General features: G+C 42.3%; 1 pseudogene; it reads left to right on the plus strand.

The window, feature by feature from the left end:
• The first annotated feature begins 3,511 nt into the window (after window positions 1–3,511).
• LOC143410022 (large ribosomal subunit protein eL21 pseudogene) lies at window positions 3,512–4,199 on the plus strand (annotated as a pseudogene).
• The last annotated feature ends 2,846 nt before the right edge of the window (window positions 4,200–7,045 follow it).

The following is a 7,045-nucleotide window of genomic DNA, read 5'->3' on the forward strand; positions in this document are numbered from 1 at the left end:
AACCCAGGGACCCTTAACCGCTGAGCCACATCCCTAGCCCTTTTTATTTTTTATTTTGAGACAGAGTCTTGCTGAGTTGCTTAAGGCCTCACTAAGTTGCTGAGGCTAGCCTTGAACTTGCAATCTTCCTGCCTCAGCCTCTGGAGTTGCTGGGGTTATATACATGTGCCACCACACCCAGTTGCAAGTAACCATTTTAAAGTGAACAAAGGGATGGTGTTTATTGCATTCAAAATGTTGTACAACTACCATCTCTCTCTAGTTGAAAACTTCCTCATCATTCCTGAACATCTCACATCCTTTAAATAATCACCCCCCTTCTCTCCTCTTCCTGTGCAATTGCTAATCTGAAATGCATGACCAAAATTTTTTTAGTTTTTATTTCTGTACTGGCAATCCAATCCAAGGCTTTATGTATATTAGGCAAGCACTCTGCCACCAAGCTATGTCCTCAGACTTTTTTTTTTAACCAAGTTTTTATAAATGTCAGCATGTGTTTACCATGTGTGTACCATATACACTCCTGGGTGTCTACCTTAGAGAAATAAAAACTTACTTCCAAATGAAAACCTTTACACAAATGTTGATTGCAGCTGTATTCATAATTGCCAAAAGCTGAAACACCCAAATGTCCTTTAGGAGACAAGTAAAAAAACAAACAGTGACACTTCCATACAATGGAATACCATTCAGCAATAAAAAAGAATGAAGCTGGGTGTGGTGACACAGGCCTATAATCCCAGCAGCTCAGGAGGCTGAGTCAGGAAGATCACAAGTTCAAAGCCAGCCTCAGCAAAAGCAAGGCATTAAGCAACTCAGTGAGACCCTGTCTCTAAATAAAATACAAAATAGGGCTGGGGATGTGGCTTAGTGGTCAAGTGTCCCTGAGTTCAATCCCCGGTACCAAAAAAAAAAAAAAAAAAAAAAGAAAGAAAAGAAATGAGTTACTAATACAAACAACTACTTGGATTAAGCTCAAAAGTGTTGTGCTGAGAGACCAGGGTTGTGGCTCAGTGGTAGAGCACTAACATGTGTGAGGCACTGGGTTCAATCCCTGGTACCACATTAAAAACAAATAAATAAAGGTATTGTGTCCAACAACAACCAAAATATATATATATTAAAAATAAGTGTTATGCTGAGTGCAAGAATACAATCTTAAAAGGTAGCATACAGTGTGGTTCCACCAGAATGACACTGCCAAATAGAGAAACAATAGGGGTGAAGAACAGAGCAGTAGTTGCCAGTAGTTATCAATGGGACCAGGGGAAGGTGTATCTGGAAAGGACTTGCACCCAGGAGCTGTTTGGGTGATGGAGCTGTTCCATAACCTCATTATACATTGTTAAAATGTGTTTTAAAACCTCTTATACATGTGTTAAAATTCACAGAACTGTACACACACACACACACACACACACACACGAGCCAATTTTAATGTACAATTTTTGTAGTAAGAGGCACTTAACCACTGAGCCTCATCTCCAGCCCTTTTTCTTTTTTATTCTGAGACAGGGTCTCGCTAAGTGACTGACGCTAGCCTCCAACTTGCAATTCTGCCTCAGCCTCCCAAATCACTAGGATTATAGGGGTGAATCACTGTGCCAGGCTTAATGAATAATCTTAAAAAGAGTAAGAGAGATATTAAAAGAAAAAGAGAGGGCTGGGGATGTGGCTCAAGCGGTAGCGTGCTCGCCTGGCATGCGTGCGGCCGGGTTCCATCCTCAGCACCACATACAAACAAAGATGTTGTGTCCGCGGAAAACTAAAAAATAAACATTAAAATTCTCTCTCTCTCTCTCTAAAAAAAGAAAGAGAAAGTGAATGGCAAAATTTGACTGTTGTTGTGTCCAAGCTGTGGATATATAGGTGTATATTGTTCGAGTCTTTCTGTTTTTCTGCACATTTGATTTTTTTTTAATAAAAAAAGAGGAGAATTACCTCTTACGAGTCAGCCTGACCCTGTTCGGCCCTCAGAAATGCCATTCCCCTCTCCCCCTCACCCCCCCCCCCCCCCGGAGCAAAGGGGAGAGCAACCATTCCTCCATAGGCCTCACCCTTACATCCCGGACCCTCAATACAAACAAAACATTTCCTGGGTCAGCCCTGAGCCAGGTGCTCAGCATCTGACCAGAGACTCCAATCACTTTCACCAGTCTGGGTACTAAGGATATGTAAGATTGCGCATGTCTAGTCCCAACCTCTTGCACATTCTCTCCGGAGACCAGACATCCCTTCAAGAACCCCTGCTCCCTGGTGATGCTCCCACAGGACTCCTGCAGACCCCCTCAGCAGCCCTCCTCTGGGCTCCCCTCAACTACACACTTAATGGCATTTGTCACATTGTAGAGTCACTGCCTCCAAGAACAGAAAGGAAATGTCCTTGAGCTACAGGTCTGCGTACTTTGGCAGAGGACAGCACTTCTCAGTGTGACCTGGAGACATGCTCCCACACCTTGGAATCACAGGTGCTAATTGAAAGGCAGACTGGGGTCCTCACCTCAGACCCACTAAACCAGATTGGCTGGAATGAGGTGCAGGAAACAGCATTAGAGTCAAGGCCCCCCACACTGACAGCTAAGAACACTAGCCCGGGAGAACCTCATGTTCCTCCCAGGTGAGAAACCTCTCCTAATGGACTTACCAGTCTGGGGAAGAAACCCCATCTCTGCCTCCTCTCTAACCCCACCCTGAGTTTGGCCTAAGCAGAGGTCAGAAAATTTTTTCTGCAAAGGGTCAGATAGTAAATATTTTAGGCTTGTGGAATATCTGGGACAACTACTCAACATAGCCTTGTAGCATGAAAGTCACAGACAGTAAATGAATGGGATGACTGTATTCCAATTAAACTTTATTTGTGGATACTGAAATTTGAATTTCCTATAGTTGTCCCACATTATAAAATACTCTTCTTTTGATTTTTTTTCCCTCCTAGTACTGGGGGTGGAACCCAGGATTGCTCTTCCACTAAGATGCATCCCTAGCTTTTTTTTATTTTTTATTTGAGTAGGGTGTCACTAAGTTACCCAGGAAGTCCTTGAACTTGTGATCCTCCCACCTCAGCCTCCTGAGTCATTGTGACTATAGGTGTGCTCCACTGTACATGGCTCTTCTTTTGATTCCTTTAACCACTTAAAATGTAAACACCATTCTTCATAGAGACATAAAGTAGACTTGTAGTTGCTTAGGCCTGGGAGGGTGAGGGAGTAGAGGATGACAGGTTAAGGGGGTGGAGTTTCTTCTTGGAGTGATCAAATGCACGTATCTGTGAATATACTAAAAACCACAGAATTGCACACTTTAAATGGGTGAATTATATATCAATGAAGCTGTTTCTAAAAAACAAACAAAAACACTCTTAGCTCACAGACCACACACAGACAGACAGCAGGTAAGATTCAGCTCATGAGTTCAGCAGACCCCTGGAGCAGGTAGGAAAATTTGAGCTCAACAAGATTTAAATGCTTTCTTCCATTTGGCCAGAACTACTATTTTCCAGTAATTCTGCAGAATGAAAAACACAAAGGGAAAGAGGAGAGCAATCTGATAGATGTTCTCTAGACCTTATTTAGAAAACATGGAGTCATTCCTTTGATCACATATATGCAAATCTACAAGAAGGGTGATATAGTAGACATTAGGGAAAAGGCTACTGTTTAAAAAGGAATGACCCACAAATGCTACTGTGGCAATCCTGGGAAAGTCTACAAAGTTACCCAGCCTGCTGTGTGCATAGTTGTGGACAAGAAAGTTAAGGGCAAGATTCTTGCCAAGAAAATTAATGTGCATGTTAAGCCCATTAAGCACTCTTAAGAGCGGAGACAGCTTCTTGAAACGTGTGAAGAAAAATGATCAGAAAAAGAAGGAAGCCAAAGAGAAAGGGACCTGGGTTTAGCAGAAGCACCAGCCTGCTCCACCCAGAAAAACCAATGGAGCTGGGTGCAGTGGTCCTGTAGTCCCTGCGGCTTGGGAGGCTGAGGCAGTAGGATTGTGAGTTCAAAGCCAGCCTCAACAAAAGTGAGGCACTAAGCAACTCAGCGAGACCCTGTCTCTAAATAAAATACAAAATAGGACTGGGGATGTGGCTCAGTGGTTAAGCACTCCTGAGTTCAATCCCCAGTACCAAAAAAAGAGAGAGAATCGATGGAAGGGAACCTCAGCTGCTGGAACCTGTTCCCTAAGAATTCATAGCATGCTAGATATTAAAAAATAAAGGCCCTTAGACTGTTAAAAAAATTCAAATCTCCACATACTAAATGAACAGTGTTCTCAGAGTTGAATCTAGGCTTGAGGGGGTGGGGAGGAGGTGGGGAGTTAGATAGGAGAGGGCTGGTGGGGTGACATGAGGACAGGCCAGGGCTATGTTAGACAGCTAGGTAGTGAGGCAAGGATAACTGTCTAGGCCAGGTGCTGTGGTTTGAAAGTGTTCCCCAAAGTTCATATGTTAGAAACTTAATCACCAAATTCATGTGTAGATGGTATTTGGAGGTGAAGTCTTTGAGAGTTAATTAGGGTTAGGTGAGGTCATGAGGATGGAGCCCCCAAGGTTGGATCAGTGGCTTTATGAGAAGAGGAAGACAGACTTGAGCCAGTTCTCTTATTCTCTGCTTTCTGCCGTGGGATAATACAGCATGAAGGCCCTCACCAGAAGCAGCCCTTTGATCTTGGACTTCTCAGCCTTCTGAACCATGAGTCAAATAAACTTCTATTGTTTATAAATTAACCAGTCTCAGATAATTCTGTTATAGTGAACACAAAATGGACTAAAACACCAAAAGTCAATAAACCATGGTCTACTGTCTGTTTCAGTAAGGCCTGTGAAGTAAGAATAATTTTTTATAGATGAATATTTGCAAATGGATAGGGAAACCCACAAAGACCACTGCAATGGTTTAGTGGTTACCAAAAGTCTTTGTGTTAAAGTCTTGGTCTCTAGTATGACACTGTTGGGAGGTAGGAAGGCCTTTAAGACACAGGGCCTAGGGTGGGGATATAGCTCAGTTGGTAGAGTACTTGCTTTGCATGCACTAAGACCCTAAGTTCAGTCCCCAGCACCACCAAAAAAAAAAAAAAAAAAAAAAAGAGAGAGAGATAGAGAGAGAGAAATGGGGCCTAGTAGGAGATCTTTAGATCACTGGGAGCAGGTCTTAAAGAAATTGTGGGATCCTGGCCTCTTGCTCTTCCTTTTGCTTCCTGGCTGAAGAGGTGAGAAGTTTTGCTCCCCCATGCAATCCTAACATGACATACTTCTCTTGCCAGAGCAATAAGGAACTGGAATCTCTAGAACCAATACCAATGAACTTTATAAGTTCATTGTTTTGGGCATTTTGATATATGGATAGACAGCTGTTAAATGCAAACCTCAATTAAGTAAAATGTTATATCCCCCAAATAATTCCACTCTTCTCATTAGTTTACCTGTATTATTAAAAAAAAAAAAAAGTACTCAATTATTATTATGTTTTGAATTTTGTTAATATAAAAAAGTTGTGGAAATTTGTTTTCTATTTTGTATATAAATCTATGCATAATAACCTTGATTTTGCTCTTGGCCCACAGCACCTAAAATATTTACTATTTGGCCTTTGACAGAAAGAACCTGTTTACCCATGGTCTAGCAATGGATGATATTCCATCTTAAGTGGTGCCTCTCTGGAAACCCCACATTGCCCCAAACCTGGAGTGCAAGTCTGTCAGCCATCGCCAGACAGGAGGTGGAGGCAAGGGAGCCATAGGGAGAGATCAAAGACCATGAACTGAGCGACAGCCCATGGAGACAGTGCTGCTTTTCCTGAATATTCTATAGAAAGATGGTTCTGTAGAAGGACTGAACAGGGCTAGATTCTTCTGCTACCTGAATAGAACCACATGGAGACAGGCAGTTGATTACTCTCTCACTAAATGGTCAGTTTCCTAAAACAGGATGGTCTTGTTCTTGGTTTCCTCAACACACATAGCCTCTCACATAGTGGTTTGTTGTTGCTCTTGTTGTTGGATTGGATATTTTTGTTTTGTTTTGTTTGGGGTACTAGGGATTGATCCAGGCACATGTAACCACTAAGCCACATCCCCAACCCTTCTTATTTTTTATATTGAGACAGGTTCTCACTAAGTTACTTAGGGCCTTGTAAAATTACTGAATTTGTGATCCTCCTGCCTCAGCCTCCCTAGCATATGGGATTATAGTCATGTGCCACTATGCCTAATGCACATAGTAGGTATTTAACAAACCCACTATTAATGAATAAATGATGACTCCCTGAGTTATTGGATTTAGCTGACCTGAGTAAAGACCTCTGATACATACCGCCACCCTCTTTCCCAGACAAGTTTAAATGGTATTACCCAGCCATCTTTAACATCTTCCTCAAGATGTTAAAATGTAGAAAAAGCCTGGTGTGGTGGCACATGCCTGCAATCCCAGGGACTTGGGAGGTTGAGGCAGGAGGATCCTGAGTACAAAGCCAGCTTCAACAAAAGTGAGACACTAAGCAACTGAATGAGACCCTGTCTCTAAATAAATTACAAAGTAGTGCTGGGGATATGGCTCAGTGGTCAAGTGCCCCTGAGTTCAATCCCTGATACCAAAAAAAAAAAAAAAAATAGAAAAAAAGTTTTGTGGGTAAATATATTTTGAAAATACTGCCTAGTGAATTTCTTTCCTGGAGAGTCCCAATAAATATGCTCACTTATTAAAGGGCCTGAGAAGTCATGCACCACTAGCAGTTCAGAGCCCTCCTCACACATCTCCCCAGAGTTTCTAGAACTTCCCAATGCCACCATTCCCAAGAGTTTGGGAATTCAGGTAAAGAAAATCAGACTGGTTCCCAGCTTGCCTTGCGGCTGATGCAACATTGAGCTTTCTCCATTCCATTCCATCCACCTTCTCTCAAGTTTCCAAATTCCTGTTGTATGTTGTCTCTTCTCCTATCTTCCTAATCTTGTGCATTTATACCTTTGGGGGAAAAAATCCTCTTCTTTTGAGGGTTTTGGTTGAGGAGGTAGGAAGGGCCTATGCGCATGTGTTGGTCAGCCATCTTTAGAT

Source organism: Callospermophilus lateralis, chromosome 11 (assembly GCF_048772815.1).
Source record: "Callospermophilus lateralis isolate mCalLat2 chromosome 11, mCalLat2.hap1, whole genome shotgun sequence".
Lineage (NCBI taxonomy): Eukaryota > Metazoa > Chordata > Mammalia > Rodentia > Sciuridae > Callospermophilus > Callospermophilus lateralis.